We start from the raw sequence: 20,602 nt of genomic DNA, 5'->3' as shown, positions 1-20,602 counted from the left end.
TATCCCTTTGAGCAATTTTGAATGTAAAACAATCAAAGTTGAAATTCCATGAGAGTCCCAAAATTTTTAAAGTAGAGTCATCACTTGAGTTAAATGAAAGAGGATCGAATAGCCTGGAACAGGAAGGTAAGTGCGAGAGAAGATCGGGATGGTTACCCGGCCCATTTTCGTAATTCAAAACCAAACGACCTAAGAATTAATATGAGATCGTTTTGCCACTTTAATGCATCTTGCAAAGAGTTTTCTCCTGAGAGAATGTCGTCAACAAAAATATCATTTTTCAATACTTCTGAAGCTTTCGTATAGTCTTTACAACGTTCTTTTCCTACCTCCAAAATGGTTTTTATGGCTAAATAGGGACTACAACTAACGCCAAAAGTAACAGTTTTTAATTCAAAGTCCTGGATTGGATCATTGAGGGAGAATCGATGCAATATTCGTTGATAGGGAGTGTGCTTAGGGTTTACTAAAATTTGTCTATACATCTGCTTTATATCCGCAGTAAAGACAATAGAGGGGAAGCTAAAATTTAAGAGAATAGTAACGATATTTTGTTGAAGTTTGGGGCCTGCATAAAGACATTTATTTAAACTTTGCCCATTTAAATCAGGTGCGCTAGCATCAAAAACAACTCTTAACTTGCTAGTAGAGCTATCTGGTTTGATAACACAATGATGAGGTATATAGTAAGACCGTAAGCATCCAATATTTTTCGAAATATTAATGGGATACATATGTCCCAAATCAAGATATTCTTTTAAACATTCATTATACTTATTGTAAAGAGAGTTATTTTTTAAGAGCTTTCTTTTAAGAGACCTTCGCAGAGCTATATCTCGGGATCCATCAAAGGAGGCCACCTTGAACGGTAGTTCAACAACATATCTGCCATCATTATTTCTAAAAGTGGTCTTTTCATTATGCTCCTCAACCAAAACATCATTTGAAGATAACTGAGAGCTTGCAGGAACCTCTTCAATTTCCCAAAATTGTTTTATAGTGTCTTCGAGATTATTAACAGAGGTTAAATAAGTATTACTAGAGGGAGAGATATTTTGAGAGGGGGAGATAGAAACTTTACCCATAACAATCCATCCAAAAGAGGTATCTAGTGCTACAGGTTTATCAAGTGACATAGAGAGAGAATTTCCGCTTAATAAATATCCAAAAATATCAGCACCTAAGAGCATGTCTATGGGTCGAGATTCATAAAATTTTGAGTCAGCGAGAGATAAATGAGAAAAATTGTTATAATAATCTTAAGGGAGAGACACAGTAGGGTGATTATTACATATTTTGGGCAAAATAATAAAATCGAGTGTATAAGAGGGGTTGAGTTTTCCTACTGGCTTAAAAGTACATAAGACGCCACCTGTAGCTCGTGAATGAGTTTGACCGATACCGTTTATATCCAGAGAAAGAGAATACCTTAATAGACCCAATTTTTTAAAACATTTCGAGGTTATAAAATTACTTTGAGAGCCACTATCTAGAAGAGCTCGAACAGGTTTATATATACTCATTGCATCGCGAACTTCTATAATAGCAGTGGCTAATAATACTGTGCTAGAAATATTTGAGACTAGTGAGGCTGTAGTGGCTAAGTTACAATCAACATTTGACGTATTACTTGAGGAGAGAGGAACATTGGTTTCAGATCCAGAGTTACTATTAATGACTGGAGGAGTGTCCATGTGTAAGAGTGTGTGATGTTTTTTAGAGCAAATTTGACACACTGCACGAGAATTGCAGTGCCAGGACGTGTGTTTCGTACCCAAACAATTAGGGCACCATCTCTTTTCTTTTATAAGAGAAAATCTCTCACCTGGATTTTTTGCACTAAAAATTGGGCAATTATATATGAAATGATCTTCAAAACACAACTGATAGGACACTTTCCTATTTATTACACTGTTCCTCTGATTTTGCTGTGAGTTAACGACAAAACTAGAAGTAGGTTTTGCTTTATACTGAGAGTGATTATTTGGTTTTTTATCATTGAGTTTAAAATCCGACTTTGATTTCTCATACTCCGACCTTTTAACAGAGCTATTAGAGTAAAAAACAGTGTCTAATGCTGAACATTGTTTATTTAAAAAACTGACAAGTATTTGAAAGTTGTTATGTAAGTTTTCATCTTTGACTAATTCTAAACCACATTCTAATTCAAAACGAGTAGCAGTCGTTTGATCCAATCGATCCATTAACATATTAAATAAAATAAAATCCCAGAACTTGACAGGGTAACCTAAATTTTCCAAAACTGAGATATTTTCCAAAAAAGTATCCACTAATAATCGTAAAGGAGCAGAGGTATCTAGCTGAGGAATTCGAACAGTTGATTGAATAGAGAGCCAGTGAGTACGCGCAATCAAACGCTTATTATCATATCTAGCTTTTAATGCATTATAGGCAACTATATAATTTTGGCTTGTCAATGGTGTACATTTAACGAGAGAGAGAGGAGCGTCTTTTAAATAACTAACCAAACAATTAAACTTTTCAATATTAGTGATAGAGTCATTATTGTGAATCAAAGAGTCGTACATATCGATAAACGTCTGCCATGTTTTCAAATCTCCATCAAATACAGGTACAGACATTTTAGGAAGTTTGGCGTTATTATATTTTGATTGAGTTTGAATTTGAGTACCATTATTTTTTTCAAAATGTGTAGAAAATATAGCTTGAATTTCAAAATTAGTTTTATCAAAATTCACTAAAATTTCCTTTTGATTATCCAATTCAGAATTTTCCTGTCCAGAAATTAATACAATTATGTTGTTGTGAATTTTCATAAAATTATCATATATAACATCAATCAACTTGTACCTACACTTAAAAATGGAGTGCTGAGAAGGATCTCTTAGTGCTGCTTGCGCTACTTTAAGTAATTCTGTCATTTTTGTTATTTCAATATCGCGCTGAGCAATGTATTGTTTTAACTTCTTTTGATCAGCGATTTTTAAAAAAGTTAGAAAATGTGTATCTGTACGCGTATAAGAATAAATGTAAATAATGCTTTCTCATGTATAATAATGATAATTTTAATATTTAAATAACCATTTACATACAAGATTCGGACTCTTAAGCGCAAAATATTAAAGAATTCCAAAAAAAATTACGCGAGAATGCGCCGAGAATTTATTTCTGCAGTGAACAATACAACAATTTTATTCAGTAATTCTCAACTAAGCTTTTTAAAAAAACTTTATTTTTAAGAAATTACAAAATATGTGATCTACGGCGAAGCAACTTATGAACTGACTCATATATGACTGGAGTCGTATTTATAATTATATGAAAATAGCTGAGACAAGCATTCTTCTTATGACTAATTATGACTAATACAATGATTAATTATTATTAGATCATCGGAAATGGCCATATAATTCAACTATGCTCGGTAAAAAAAAATATAAATAAACAAAATAAATTTGGATACAGCGTAAAACCTGTTTTTGGTCAAACAGGCGTCGAGTTAATATTGCATATAAATAAACTAATATTATCGATGATGAGCAGATGAAACTATAAGGGAACTGATATGGCGGTTATAAGAGTTGTCACATTATGGTTCCCTTTTAAGTGCTTGTCCACTCCTCTCACGTCTGGGTCCTCGATCATTTTTAGAAGGGGAATGAGGAATTTTGGTGTTAGCGAGCAGACATATTTTTAGATATAGGGGTCATTTAAAATTTACTTAGAGAAGTGAGATTAATATAAGTATTTAAATAATTACTGCAAGTAATGCTAATGCCATTACTGAACAATAATAATAATCTTTCTTTATTTATTCTAACTTTTTTCGAAATGATTTTAAAAAAATCCATTAACAATACCCCTTCGGTTCGTTTCTGCTCCGCTTCTTCCACTTCGTACTTGTTATTGGAATCACGTTTTCAATGAAATAGAAGTCGTTAAGTGAAGTTCTATTACCGGGGGTATATTCGACACTTGGTGGATTCCGGGAGTTGATGGAAACGGCGGAGCGCCCGCCGCCATCGAGAGAGTCCGGGATTGTCTTTACTTTCTTCTGTCTTTTTTCACTAATAAATCTTTCGAGGAAACATCGTCTTCTTTTTTTTATTGCAAAGTGAAACGAATAAAATGGGGGTTTATGAGATGAGCCCGTTCGATAGGAAAAGGTGAGAGAAAGGTACGAATTCCTTTACGAAAGTCTAATAAAAAACCACGGAGTTTTTTTAATTTAAAATGACACCGTTTAATAGAGATACTATTACGCGTAGTATAAGTAAGTTAATTATTATTATTAGAAATCCATATTTAAATAAGAACTACAACAAAAATGCTTACTTAAACTATCTTTTATTGTTCAAAAATGTTACGCCATAGATTTTTTCCTTAATCTACCAAATACAAGGCATTTTGCGTTTTTAAATTTCAACTTTAAACACCCTGTATCTCGTAAACCTGCAACATTTGTAAAAGACATGTTAAGTAAGCTCAATCGCCATATTTTGGTGTGTAGTATCTCCAGTTCAGATATTGCCCATTTCTAATGAATCTCCCTGTATATTTAAATGATATAAGCATTTTCTAAAAGGATAACATCTAATTTAAATGACAACTTCCAATTCATATTCTATTACGACACAATCAGGTCCATCAAATAAAGCACGTTTACTACCACTTACGCCCTAACATAAAACAGGTTCATTAGCCTGCGAGGAACAATGATCTTCAATTAAAAATTTAACGAGTGTAGTAGCGAGAGCGGCTCTAGTGCGCCAATTAACAATATCGATTTAAAGTGAAAACAATAAAGGCCTCGAAAATTATTCACTGTGCGCCTTTTAGAGCCGCGAAGAGGGCATAAATTATAAAGGGGAAAAGACACAAAGGCCAATTTTCTGTTAGGGTAGGTCTCTAATATAACACAACAAGTTAAAAGCGTATTCGTGTGAATAATGTGTATTTTTTGGGGTGTCGTTTATATCGTTTTGATTACTTAAGGATGTTGTTTCGTTTGCTCTCATTTATTTTTTACTTTGCTTTAAGTTTTTTTTATTTTTTTTTAGAATAATTTACACACCATTTAATTTACTTTTACTTATTTCACGCGTTTTTTTTTTTGGTTCCTTATTCATATGTAACTCGACCTATTCTACATTTCCTTACTCTCTTACTCCCATGCTCCTTTCCTAAACTTTATATTTTGCATCCTACTTCACCTTATGGATCCCCCGGGGCAAAAGGTGTAAGCTATTTGGTCGAAATTTGATGAAGGAACCATGAATCAGTAGTGCAAAATCTATTAATCGCTAATGAAATTTTGTAAAATAAATCACGTATTTAATCGTTAGTTCGTAATTGAGTTTCCTAAAATGTCGACCGATACATTAACCTTTCAAAGGTACTGCGTTTTAAATGTAAAATTTAAATGTTTCTTTTCTGTTCAGTAACTTACCGCAACAGATCAGTGAATAAAAGATTATCTATTACTGTTTTATCCCTGTTCGCACGTTTCATCATTTCTTCACAAAATACCATCCGCTTTGGTTCCTCCTCTAAAAAAAGGTTAGTTGTTGTCTCAAGTTCTTTGCAACTAATTGCAAAGCAATTCTCAATTTGCAACACTTAAATTTATTACGGTTTAAAATATTTCTAATTATTCGGTGCCCAATATGCAGTTCTTAAAAAACTTGATACTATTACAGGGAAAGTTAACTTTGGTAAAGTTATGAACTTGTTGTTTCATGTCTTGTAAACATTCATATTTTTAGACGTAGACTTTAAGTTGTAGATGATATACAAAGCCGTAAATTTGAGTGGAATTGACCGATTTTCAAAAGAAAATGCAAGCAAAAGTGCTTGTGAATTATAAGAGCATGTCATGCAGATTTCATATAGGTCTCGAACTAAGTTGTTGCCTTATCAAAACCTCTTCAAAGAGTCAAATGTTTGGCTCAAAGAGTCTATTTGGAGGGTTTCCTTTGCTTCACATCTTGTAACACGTTACTATTACTACTAATGGTAAGTCGAGTATTTTCTTTATTTGTACTTTACATTTTTTCTATAATTATTTAAATAATTGTTCAGTAAAAGTGGAAAATAGGGAAATATTAACGATGAAATTTGGCATAAGTAAGTCAGGATTGACTATTTGAGTTTGTTGAATTTCAAAGATAAAAATTATCTATGATGAAATCTATCATCAATCTCTTAATACTAAATTACGTTTAAACGAAAAACAAAATAAAAATAGAGAAACCCCCATAGATATCCCGTCAGGATCAAAAATCTTTGTAACCGATAAATTCGCTTCGAGAACTAAAGATAAAGCGCCAGTAACAAATTCTTTTCAAAAATCACCGTCTTTTTTACATAATATCTAATTTAATACAATTTTTTTGGTATTAAATATTTATTAATATATGTATATACAATTATATCAAATTTAAATAAAAAAAACTGTGTTATTATATTAGATATTAACGACAAAACTAGCTGTTATTCATGCGTAATATTTTGGAAAACAATGATTTTTAGAAACAATTTTTAACTGGTAACTTGTGTGGGGTGGGTGGGGGGGTAAGGGTAGGGTTAATAAAAAAAGGTTTTTTTGCAGAAAATAATTGCCTGAGGAAAAAATACTTTTTAAGAAAATTATAACTATAGAATATACATATATCATAGACGATTCTGTTTACACAATGGAGAAAATTATTTGATCACTTGACCTCAAATATGTGATAAAATGACCCCAATACCACATATTATTGTAAATTGTTTGTAATATATTGAAAAGTATATTGTAGAATACAATATACTTTTCATTAACGTATATATCTTATAGTGTAGCAATGGAATATCATACACAAAGAAATCTAGAAAAAAAAATAGAAAGTACGTGTATGAAACAATAATTATACAAAATAAAGTATACCAATTAAAAAACTTAAAAATACAAATTTACTCAAAACTAAACAAAGATCTAAAAAATAAAATATATTTTAGAAAAATGCAGTAATGTACTTTTTTTTATTAAATACTATTTACGATAAATCCCTTTTGTATGCTATTGGTAAAAATTCATTTTTTCTTTGGACATCTGCATTGTTAGTAAAGTTACTTAAAATAAAAATTTTATTCAATTAAACTCATTTTATAAACGTTTTTAAATAATATACAAAATGCCATACTTAAACATTTAGTTTTTATAAAATATTAGATGTATATTATTAATATATAATAAACCTCCTTTTTAAACGTGAATAAAACATAAACATACTATTAAATTCCTCAACGTATATCATGCGAATATTTTATTCGATATTTATAGTTAACGTTCAAATAAAAATGTATGTCTGGTGTAAACCAAAAGTTCAATGTTTATTTATCTATCGTGTGTTGCTTGGGATATGAAATAAAAAAATAAAAATTTAAACAGTATTTATTGCAACTAAAGTTCAATTTGTAGTCCATTTTGATCATTTAAAAGGGGACATCCTATATAATTTGGTTTAATTAAATTAAAACGTTAGATTTCGGGAACTAAGTTATATGTAGAAAAATGCTGTTCTATTAATAATATTTTTATTTTTTTTTAATTTTGTAGTTAAATGATTTATTAATATTTTCTTTTAGGCTGTTAATATAATTATATGTTTTTTGGTATATTTATCAACCGTATATTGTCAAGGTATATTTAATAAACTGTAAAATGTAGGCATATCATAAACAATTTTATTTACAAAAGGGAGAAAATTGTGGTATTTAAAAAAATTGACACAAGATTTACATATCGAATTTTTCTCGACTTGATTACTACATCACAAATCTGAAAAATCACTGTTTTTCGTCCATATTATTCAATCTAATAACGCTGTTTTATACTAAAAATTTATATATAAAATCATATCAAATTTCAAAAAAGAGTGATATTAAATTAAATATTGGATATATATTTTCTGCAAAAATATTATTTTTTATCAAAACAACCATTGCCCCCCACCCACCCCAAACATTTGACCAGTAAGAAATTCTTTTCAAAAATCACTGTGTTTTGTACATAATATCTAATCTAATACCATTTTTTTGGTATTAAATATTTATTATTATATGTACATATATTTATATCAAATTTTAATAAAAAAACTGTGTTATTATAGTAGATATTAACGACAAAACTAGCTGTTATTCGTGCGTAATATTTTGGAAAACAATAATTTTTGAAAACAATTTTTAACTGGTGAGTTGTGTGGGGTGGGTGGGGGGTAAGGGTAGGATTAATAAAAAAAGGTTTTTTTTTGCAGAAAATATTTGCCTGAGAAAAAAATACTTTTTAAGAAAATTATAACTATAAAATATACGTATATAATAGACGATTCTGTTTACACAAGAAAGCAACATTTAAAAAATAAAATATATTTTAGAAAAATGCAGTGGTGTACTTTTTTTTTATTAAATACTATAACTATATATTTACGATAAATCCCGTATGTATGCTATTGGTAAAAATTTTTTTTTTCTTTGTACGTCAAAAAATACTCCCTGATGCATAAAACATATCTGCAAATAAAAAAAAATATCTGCATTGTTAGTAAATTATTTAAAATAAAAATATTATTCCATTAAACTCATTTTATAAACGTTTTTAAATAGTATACAAAATGCCATACTTAAACGTTTAATTATTATGAAACATTAGTTGTATATTATTAACATGTAATAAACCTTCTGTTAAAACGTGAATAAAACATAAACATACTATTAAATTCCTCAACGTATATCATGCGGACATTTTATTCAATATTTATAGTTAAAATTCAACTAAAACAACAAAACTAGTTTTGTAATTATGTGATTTTAATGTTTGTATAGACCCTGCTTAGTCCCTTCTCATGCATCTTAATATGCCCTTTTATTTATTGTTGAGATTTTAACCCCTTCAGACTTGACTTTTTTTTAATGACAAAAAAAATATTTTTTTCGGATATTTAGCTGATATGACACTATTTAAATTAATTTATATAATTTATTTGATTTTTTTAAATTTGTTTGTATATTTGTTTGATTGTACATACCCATGTACATAAGGTACGGAATTAAAAAAAAAGTTAAGCAAATACATATTTTTTATTTAGGCATAAAAGAAAGAAAATAATATAATCCTATTTGGAAGAACGGTGGAAAGTTAAAAAGCAGTTTCGATTTTTAATTAGACACAAATGCACACGACACTACTTGTCACAAAATACATGTGACCTTCCTTTACATCCAGTCACCTTGCATCTAGTAGCTTCTTTTTTATCATCAAATTGGGGCATATGATCTACCCTATCCAACTGAACTTCAACGAGTGGGCGAGTTTCCACTTTTCTTCTTACTGGATGAGGAGACGCGGGTGGGGTAGCACTAAAGGATGATGATGGTCGACCCCGTTTATTTGAGGGAACCTTCTGACCCATTTTTTATTAGACTTTCAGCAATCGTCATCCTGAAAGTCCATAATTTTTTTTTTGGAACATTACAAGGTTGGCAGTCTTTTTTATATTCCAGCCAGCTGTTAATCAAAGCAAAGTCAATCATATGCATCGTAACTCGCAGTGTCCACTTTTTTGATCTGATGAATATTCTGTATAAAAAAGATTGACTCCTCCCATGCTGTGATTATATTTTTTTACCACTTCTGGCCTGCTAATTTATACATATATATATAAATATATAATACATATATATATAAATTATACATATACCGCTTTGCTTGATCTTCTAAACCTTTACCTACGCAATTCGATGCCAGACAAACAGTTCTATTATCTAACCATTTTACGACAACTACGCCACCCTCGCTAACAACTTCTTCGGAAAATCCTCTTGCTTCTTTTTTTATATCTCTATCGCTCATAACGGGAAGCTGAAAAAATCTGTTTATTCTTATACTCCCAGCAACAAGTATCTCTTTCTTTTTTTACTCAACAAGAAGCAAATAGGAATTGAAGAAGTTATCAAAAAACAATTGATGGCCTGGTTGAGAAATCCTGTTTGCAAAATGAAGAATTAGACTAGCTCCCTGTCCAAATTTTTGAAGATTGTCTTTATTTAAACCAGTTGTCTTTCCTTGATAAAACACAAAGTCATAAGCTTGTCCACTTTTTCCACATAACACCTTTATTCCCCATGGACATGGTTTTCCATTTATATACTGTTTTATGTTTATAGATCTAGTGAAAGGAATCATTTACTCATCAACACAAAGTTGACGTTCGAGGTTTAATTGCAAACATCTTTTTCTGACAGATTCTATAATTGGCCTAACTTTAAAGAGTCTATCTTTTGATTCAGTTGGCTTTTCCAAATTATTTACGAAATGAAGACAGCTGCGTAACTAAAAAAACATATCCCTTGACATGTTTTCCAAAAAAGCATAAATTCTTAGGGTACGATCCCAATACATTCTAATTCGAGGAAATTTATTGAGGCATCCAATCATGATATGAAGAGCTATTACAACGTTTATTTCAGATTCGGTTGTTGGTCTAAAGTTCTTGACGTTATTTTGCAATGCATAAATATTTGTATACATTGACATTTCCTAAAATAGTTTTTCCGGAATATACCTCAAGAAATATTCAATAGGGTATGCAGGCTCAATTGGGTCTATATTACTAATGTCTTGGTCTTGATTCCATTCTTGTCTTATTGTTTCAAATTTCATTTTTTTCCAAGTAACCTTTCTTTTTCTTTATCTTAGCTGCTACTACTGACAAAGATTCGTCATCATTGCTGGAGTCATCGGCACTGTGTTGGTTACCGTTTCTTTTCTGAAGTTTCTCATCCGTCTTTGTCAGAGTGTCAAGGCTTTCTAAAATATCGTCTTTGTCTTCATTTTCTTCAATTTCTTTAATATCCGACAAATCGCCATTTTCAACTAAGTCCATTAGTTCTTGTATATCTTCTGGGTTTTCAAGACTATACTTCTTTTTATATGCACTCATTTTTAAAATCAGCTTACTAATATCTAAAAGAAAATACAATTTACAACTTACAACACTTCATAACATGTGTATATCTACATGGACAAGTCTTTATACCAATAAAGACCGTTTGTACATACAGGTGTACATGAACTTTTAGACAATAATAATCATAGAAAAATAGTCTATACAAAAATCAACATAAGCCACAGAGCTTACCTTGAATTGATAATACGCAATAAAACTAGGTCATGTTTTTGTTTACTACTTCACATTTTGTGTCATAGATGGCACTAGAAAATGGTTTTTGCGTGGTAAATATGTACATAAAGAAGTACAATTGGTATAAACTATGAATTCTTGCGGGTTGATTAAAAAAATAATCAATAAAGTCAGTGTACATACCCATGTACACCGGGTCTGAAGGGGTTAACTTTTGACCTTGCCAGTAGCACGATAGCTGGTTATATGTTGTGACAAAAACCCTCATTGTATATCCCTGAAGATGGACCATATATACAAATGGCTGCGTAATATTAATTTAAGTACTAATGCAACTAAAACGCAAGTAAATTTGAATGTAATAAAAGTAAAGATCAATACTGAAACAATATCTTACCAGAAAGAAATTAAATATTTGGGTGTTAAATTAAATATGCTAAATAAACATATTATTATTATTATTTTGTTTATTCTTGTCGTATTTTAAATTATAATTTCTAGAAAAAAAACCGTAAACGATTTTAATTATCCAGCACTTAAATATTTTAATTATAACAAAAAATATGATAATACATAAAAATTTGCCTAAAGTTTGTCTAATTTTTTTTTTTAAGTAATTTTATAGACGAGAGGTGATGAAAAAACCCATTCGCAATATCAAAGCCCTAGGTGAGAACTTATCATGTGGCTCATAAGCTTTTGAATCTACCCTTTTTAACATCAAAGGGGATGAAAAACGTTTCGCTAAGTTATTTTAATATTGCAACGATATTAATTTTATACCAGAGCTACTTTGAGTGGAGAATTTTTTATGTAAGAACCCTTAAGTATAAAATCACCTTGGCATAATCACTTTTTCAGCTCTACCACCCACGCCTGTAAAATATTAAAAAGAAAACCTGACAAAATTAAAAGGGTCAAAATTGCCTTCAATCTCTGCAAAGGCAATCGAGTTATGAAAAATTTCTTAATTCTCTGAAAGCTTTCCAACTCGTGTGTCACATAAAAGATCACAGATATTACTCCCGCGAAAAATCTCGAATAAAAAGCAAAAAAAAAGGGTAAAATAAAAGAGAAAAATATGCTAAACATGTCCTATTAAAGTGCAACAGTCTTAGAGAATAAAATATCGTCGCGTTTTCCATGAGTTCCGTTCTTCTTTTCAAAAAGGGGGACCGGGATTTTTCTTTTTTGGAGCGTCGCTTCTCACAGGGGATTTTCCGAATAATATCCTCCGTTTTGCGTGTTCTGTTTGGTAAATCTTTTAATATGCAGCTGTGTGTAGCCGTGTCTCTTTCGATTGAAAGCGTCACAATTTTCTCTTTGTGCATCGTTGATTTTTCGCTAATAGTCTTTTGGGGATTTATTTCGACGCACCGCGCTCTCTGTTTGAATTTTAGGCCGTGTGTTTGGGAAATTACGCAATCAATGTAAATTTTTTGAAAACCTTTGCAACTTTATTAGATGGTTCAAGGAAAAATCAAGAGAAAGAGAAGAGAAAAACCGGGCCCGGGTATAAAAATCTACGGGCCCTTAAAGAAATATCTCAAGTAACTCACCATATACACAGGTCTACAAAATAAAACTTTTTGAGATGTGTTTTTAATTTGATAAGTGATTTTATATAAATTTGATACGTTGATTTCAATGTTGTCATCCATTTTTTGCAAATCACAAAAAATAAATAATATAAGCCATAAATACAAATACATTTATTAATTTAAGAAACATAAGAAATATCTTCCATATAGTAACCATAGTATATCTATTGGTAGCAATACGATTTCTTCTAAGATAAGTTGCAAAAGTTTAGATATTTTATTAGATAAAAAGTTGAGATTCAAAGATCATATGGATCATTAAAAATTATTTATGGACAAAGACATTGCTTAAGTAAAAAAATAAAAAACCATGCTTTGCGAGTCTCTAGTCTTATCTCATTTTAACTTTTGTAGCCCTATCTTTAGCCCATGTTTAGATTATGCTGATCAAAATAGAGTACAAAAGGTTAATCTTTAAAATTTTTTGTCTAAACCCGATTTTACATAAGCTTACAGAAATTAGGTGGCTAAATATGCAGAACAGGTTTATTCTACAAAAAAATGCTTCTTCTATAAAATTCTAAAGGAGAAAATTCCAGAGTATCTTTTTGATATACTAACATTTCGAACCGACATTCACAATTTAAATTTAAGACATAGAAACACCATAACTATACCAAGACATAGGAAAGAATTATTTAAAAGGTCTTTTACTTACAATATGGCTGTGGCTATGGATAATGTTGTCGACTATTCGTTTTCCTTTGACTGGTATAGAAAAAGCACGTGAAATATATTATTTTTTGAAGTCAGACTTAGCAAGTATGATCTACATGGTATTAACATTTTAAGTTTATTAAGTACAATTTTTATTATTATTTTTTTTTGTTAAACGAAATTCGCGAATGAAACTATTTTAATTATTTCTGTTTTTATCTTTAGGTCACAACGTTTTAAACCTATATATATGGATTATTTTGGCGTGCTACTTATAATAGTTATTCTATTTTGTCTCGATTTTCTTTTCTAGTTTAATAGTATATTAGGGAAGAATTGGCACATCAGTTATGCTTAAAATATAACGTAATTTTAATGCTTAACTTAATGAAATCTTCGCTGTAGCATCCAGCTTTTTCCAAATTTAAGTCACAAGGGACCCCATACCCACGAAAAATGTCGAAAAAATAGTTTTTATTTTTTCCTAAATAAACTAGAACTTTGACAACTTTTTCGTTGAAATAAAAGTTGTGGGGAACGATACGAGGTATCTATAAATTAAAAAGAATCGATTCTAACTCTTATAGACTCGGAGAAAATGGAAAAAAACATTAAATTTTAATATCGAATTATCAAGTATCCTATAGAAAAATCTCAATTTTTTCTTAGTCTTATACTATAATCTTATACTATTGCAGAGTAGCTTTAAAAAAGGTTATTACCGATTTGACCCTTAAATGAACGGAAAACCTATTTCTTTGCATTTTTCGGTTTTGGACCAAAATCCGGGCCCAAAAAGAGCATTTTTTTAAAATAGACTCAGAATTTGAAATTTCTTTTTCTGATTCAAGACCATTTAAGAAGCAGTAAAAATGCATAATGACAAAACTTTCCACGGCTTATAAGAGCCACAATATAACAATAAAGATTAAATCCCATAGGAGTACGTATTGGGATAGGAAAAACAGGTTTTTACGTCGATTTTTTTATTTTTTATGTTAATTTTGAAAAGGAAATATAATAATAAATGAAAGGAATTACAAGGAAAACAAAAAAATTTAATTAACTAAGTAAGTCCTTGACATCAGATATATGGAACTTCTTTATTCAGCACTCCTAACTAGCAGCTCCTGAATCTAGAGAGACTGCTGTTGTAGGGTGGTTTTAAAGGGCAGTGTCGTAAATGTTATAGATACGGGCATAAACAAATTGACTGTGAAAAATTTTCAAAAGGTGAAAATGATATGTCTGGACCGTCAAGAAAGAAAATGCACATAGAAAGTGAGCCAAAATCTCAAACTGCCGGCAAAGCATGTGATTACTGTAAAAAGGTGGGCCACATTGAAGCAGACTGTTATCGCAAACACGGATTTCCAAAGCGAGTGTTACTGACACAAAACAGTCGTTTTATTCGGTCAACTCCATTGGCAACAGTGTCAAATGAGAATAAAAAAATTTTCGTATCTTATTTAGTGGATACTGCCGCTGATGTCTCTGTTATACAAGAGGAAGTGGCAAAAACTTTAAAGTTAAAAATTAACCCCATCTCTCAATATTTGACTGGAATGGTACCTATTGGTTGTTGTTCCACTGTTATGTACACCCGAAAAATGACTATTGAAGTGTATTTTGTTGTGGTTCCTGATGGATCTATCCCTGGAGGTGATGTTGACGCCCTCATAGGTTTAGATGTACTTCAGCGACCAGGAATCAAAATAGAAATTAGTGATAGTAAAGTTGATATAATTCATGACCCTCTGTGCATCAATCGTGTACTGAGTATTCGTGATTTTAATGAAAATGTTATTGATGTGTCAGGACTAGATGAGCGAATTGGTTTTTCAATAAAAACCTAAGTCTAAACAATAAGTCCCTTTCAGGTGATCCATTGTTTAGAAAATGAGCGATAGGTCTTACAGCGAACAAATGGGCAGCGTAGAACAACGGTGGTAGCACAGGAGCAACTGAGCCGTTGGCCTGAAGAGGTTTGTAATGTTTGGTGAAAGTTCCCTGTTTAGCAGGCATAATTTTGAAAGTTCCCTGTTTAGCAGGTTTGATGTAAAAGTCCCCTAGGCATAACGTAATTATTTTGGTATGGGGTAAAAATGTGACACTAAAATCATAATGGTAATCTTTACGCTTATATTTCGTTTCTTTTGTTATTATTTAGGTGCAGCCTGACTGTGGTCAAGCAGACCAACAATGATGACGGTGCGAGGACGCCCCAGTGTCAGGAAGGCCGTGTTAGCACAACACGGTTCTTATCTACGATTTCCTGGTATGTCGGTATGCCGACCCGGTATGCCGACGCTGCAGATTAGATTGTTTTATAAAAATGTATAGTCCAGTCGGACCGCGATCAGTTTGACGCCAACATATTTTGTTAAATTTGTTAATTAGTATGCCAGTTTATTGAAAATAGTGTGTTTTTCTGGGTGAAAATAAATTAAATCTTACATATATATTATATTATAATATAAAAATTTAAAGATACAAATTAATAACGAGCCTATCGTATTTCAAGATATTTGCAAAAATCTCGGTTTGTACATTGATGTAGGATTAAGATTCTCATATCATGTCATGACATCAAAATTGCAGAAAGCCTATTCAATGTTAAAAACTTTATATCCGCAGCGCCATGAGTTAAATGTAGATACTAAGCGAATGCTGTACGACTCTCTCATTCTTTCTCATTTTAACTTTTGTGATACTGTGTATGGCCCTTGTTTAGACAACAGAGATAAAAAGCGCATACAAAAGTTGCAAAATGCGTGTATAAGGTTTATTTTTGGTATTCGTATTAGGCACAAGTTAAAAGATCTTGAGTGGCTTAATATGTCATCGAGGAGAGAGTTACATTTTGCTACAATATTCTTAAGATGAGGTGCCCACAATATCTTTTGGATAGGGTGGTATTTAGAGCTGATATTCATCATCAGGCTAATGTTAGAAATAGACGGCATTTAGATATTCTACGACATCCAAAAGAATTTTTTAAACGATCATTTTCTTATAATATTGCATCTGTAGTAAATAAATATATTACTGATCTTTCGCTAACGACAAACGGCTTTCGAGAATGCATGAAATCTAAGCTTTAAAATATTATTTAAAAACAGAGAAATGTATTTAAAAATATGAATTTTGGATTTGTTATAGGTTTTTATTTTTGTATATTCTCTTTTTCATATTATTTATGTTAAAATGTTTTAAATCTGTTTCCTCGATTTTTGTGCATTATTTATTTTTTTTGGGTACTTACTATTATATACTTTTTTTGGATAAATTATTCTACTTTATAGGCTACAACAGCCCTCAACTGCGTTGAGAAGCTAAAAAAATACCTTTTAATTAATGATGTTTTTTTTACAGCTTTGTAAACATTTGTATATGGGTATTAATAAACGTTATTATTAATGTTATTATTATTATTATTCAAAGTACACCACTGCATTTTTCTAAAATAAATTTTATTTTTTAAATCCTTGCTTAATTTTAAACAAATTTGTATTTTTAATTTTTTTTAATTTGTATATCTTATTTAGTAAAATTATTGTTTCATACAGGTTAATACATTTCTTTGTGTATGTTATTCCATTACTACACTATAAGATATATACGTGTATGAAAAGTTTATCGCATGCTGCACAGTGGCATATGCAATGTAATATCGAGATCATTTTATCACAAATTTGAGGTGTAGTGAAAGAGTGTAAAGACTAGTTATGTAAATTCCTTATCAATTATTTTAAATGCCGAAATTTTCTCCCTTTGGTAAACGGATCCGTATATGATATACGCATATTCTATAATTTATTAAATATACCTTGACCATATACGGATTAATTTATAAACTGTATTTTTGAGCCTGGATAATAAAAACTTGTCTAGAACTAACAAACACTGTTTTTTTTTTTAAAACTTAATGACTTCTCTTAGAAAAACTGAATTTTCACTTATTTGCGATAACAAAATGCCCTTACTTTCGAGCATCATAACTGGAATTTTTGACGTTTTGCTCAAAAACCTAATTAAAAAACTATTTGACCTCTTGGGATTAATTCAATCTCATACCTCAATAATACATACCCGGACGTAAAATTTTCCGCTCTTTCAGAATCCGGTGTCAAAAATAGGGGTTCCTCTTTAAAAAAATCACTTCTTTGACCTTTAAATAATCTTGAAGGTCAAGCTCAAGGTCAAGTTTAAGGTCACCATCAGATGCACCGATTGATTCCCCAAAACTTTTGTATCCAAAGATTTTTTCTAGCGCCCATATTGTGTCCATACTTTTGGGACACCCCGTATATTGTATTACTTTAGAAGCAATACAATTCTATAATCTGTTGTCTAATTATAGTGTGTTACTTGGGTTATTCTATTTTTTCATAAATTAATTATTACACCCCGTATGGAATCTTTTACTGGCCACCTAAAGCAAAACGCTTGATCGATCGACCGTCTTCAAATCAGGATTCTCACCTTTTTCAATGCGATGCGTTCACAATCCATTTAACTTAATCTGGCATCCCGGACCCCCAAATAATATAATCCCCCAAGTTTTTTAATTAACCCATCCAGAAATTACTTTTCCTACACTTTTCGGCAAACCGACGTGAAAGATTGCCGCTAATGAAAAAGAAAGTTTTTTCCTGCTTAAGAGTTTTTCACTTTAGGGCATATTCGGTGCAAAAAAAAAGTTTCCATTTTATAAATTGATTCTTAAGGATATTTAAAATTTAATTTTGAACTTCTCGAAGAAGTTAACGACTGGGTTTATGAGCGGATTTTCAGTATTTAGGATTATTATTGACTTACTTGAGTTGTAGTTTCTTTAAAAAAAAATTGTTTTTTTATCACCTTATTTAGATATATTTAACATCAGTAGATTTAGGTTTCAAACTTTAGTTCATAAGAAAAAGTCTAAAAGAAAGAAATGTTGGTCAATTCTAAACAAATAAAAAAAAGTCTATAGATCTTAATAACTGAACTGAAATTCTTACTTTTGCCTTAGGGTTGATGACAAAAATAGCATGTAATCACTATTTTTCATACTTTCGTAGACAATGTGAAGCAGTAACATACCTGAAACAAAAACGAACAAACTTAATAATTTTCGAAACAGTGAAACAGTGAACAAAATTAAATTCAAAAATTTTACCTTGTTTTTTAAATACGGGTTTCGAAATTAATCTCCAAGGTACTTTTTTCACCGAAGCCCTTCAGGTTTATATTTTCAGCCGATTTAAATAACAAATTAATACTTCAAACTGATTTTAAATTAAGAGTTCTTTTAATGAAAACTTTCTTGAAATAAACGTATGTACGTAATTTAATGAGTTGAGTTTTGCGTACTTAATAAACTAAAAAAAAAAAGTTAATTTATTATATATAATTACCGAAGTTGTACCCGTTTTAATACTGTTGCACTAAGAAAGGAAATTAAAGCCAATTTAACCTCTCACAAACTAAATTTTAGTTTAATCGAAATATTAAGCCAATTTGACGTACTCATTAAGAAACTTTGAGGCAGTCTGCGATGTTTCGGTTTTGATAGTGTTTGACGTATTAATCCGGTGAATTTCTGTTGAATTATTTGTTTTATAACAGAAATCATAATGATCGCAACTCAAGTCTTGGATTTTCTGGTAAATTTCAAACTATTAATGACTTAGTTTTAAACAGAAATGAAAGAGGAAAAATGATGTTTCTAGCTGTAGCTGAGTTTATTTTACAGTTTTACATGAAAACAGTAATCATAATATCTATATTGAGAAAAAATAGTAAATTTTTGGTTTTGGTATATCTATCAATGGTATATGATTAAGGTATATTTGTTAAACGTAAACTACGAAATTGTTTCTTTTAGTAAGGACAAGAGAAGATTTAAAGGCGTCGTGGCTAGCGACCGTCTTAGGTTATTTAGACCGCAAACGATTGAAAAGTTAGTACAGAATGCGATTTGTTAATGTAAACACGTATGTAAGATTATTAGTTAGTATAGCTGGGCGGTATAGTGAAAGAAAGAATCAGCACCCTTTGTTTAATAATTTAATATGTTTAAAGTTTAGTTTTACTAAGAATTATAGTTTGTAGTTACTAGAATTTAGTTCTATAAAGCCTGTTTTTTTTTGTTGTAAAAAAAAGAGAATTTAGAAAAGGGGATTCCGGATTGAGTAAGTTTACTCAAGTATAGAAAGTCAGTCTGGCCGACCGATTGGCGATCTCCTTAACCACATCGCAGTCTAAACATTGGCGAGAATGCTGAACAAGGAAAAAAACATGAATAGCTCTGTTATAAGTTTAGTTGTCAGTCTTTACGTGACGTTTAAATTGTTAAGTTCTATAATTCGTAATACACTCGTTTGTTTTACATGGTTGTTTAAAATTCACCAAAAATAAAACATTTATTTATCTCTAACAATACGTATATCATAATTATATGATTCTGGTTACAAAAGGGAGAAAATTTCGGCATTTAAAAAAATTGATACGGGATTTACTTGCTAAGTTTTTAAACTCGATTATAAAATCTCAAATATTTATAATAAAATTTTTCTGAAAAATAATTGTTTTTTTACTACAATCTAACAAAGCTGTTTTTATACTAAATATTTATATATAAAATTATATCAAACTTAAATGAACAGTGTTAATAGATTAAATATTAAATCTATATTTTCGACAGATATAGGGCCTTCACCAAACCATTGCCTTCACAAAACCACTGTGGAAGTTGTCGAAATGGCGGAGAGCTTGTCCTTACAGGATCAAATAAAGGTTTTGGTAAATGAAGTGAAAGCAATAAAAGAAAAAAACCAATAAGGTAAGCGATGAACAGTATTCATTTACCTGGGAAGAAATTCCACCATTTGATCCGGCCCATCAAAACATTTCCGCCAATAAATAGCTTAGACTTTTCGAATAAAAAGCATATTTTTGTCGTTGGGACGATGTTATTGTAAAACATATTTTATTTTTATCATTTTATTATATTATATATTTTTTTATTTTATATTTTAATATATGTATTCTGATTTAAAACAAAACTCTTTTTATGATCTATAATAATTCTCCATTTAATTAATTCCATAAACACTTAATAACTTGATATATTTAAAATAACGTATATTGCTAAAGATCTCTAATATTCTATTTATAATTGAGTCAAGAGGA

The 20,602-nt window shown here is 30.4% G+C and overlaps 1 protein-coding gene and 1 long non-coding RNA gene across 4 annotated transcripts in view; one reads left to right on the top strand and one right to left on the bottom strand.

Moving 5' to 3' along the window:
• LOC126747486 (fasciclin-3) overlaps positions 1-20,602 on the bottom strand; it is a 630,854-nt gene that overhangs the window by 214,242 nt on the left and 396,010 nt on the right. The window lies entirely within an intron of this gene.
• Positions 2,118-20,475, top strand: LOC126747572 (uncharacterized). Its single transcript, XR_007664249.1, has 2 exons — positions 2,118-2,357; positions 20,115-20,475. It is a non-coding gene; the product is annotated as an uncharacterized LOC126747572 (long non-coding RNA).

The sequence above is a fragment of the Anthonomus grandis genome, chromosome 2 (assembly GCF_022605725.1).
Source record: "Anthonomus grandis grandis chromosome 2, icAntGran1.3, whole genome shotgun sequence".
NCBI lineage: Eukaryota > Metazoa > Arthropoda > Insecta > Coleoptera > Curculionidae > Anthonomus > Anthonomus grandis.
The sequence above is the reverse complement of the archived record's forward strand: the minus strand, read 5'-3'. Positions and strand labels throughout refer to the sequence as shown.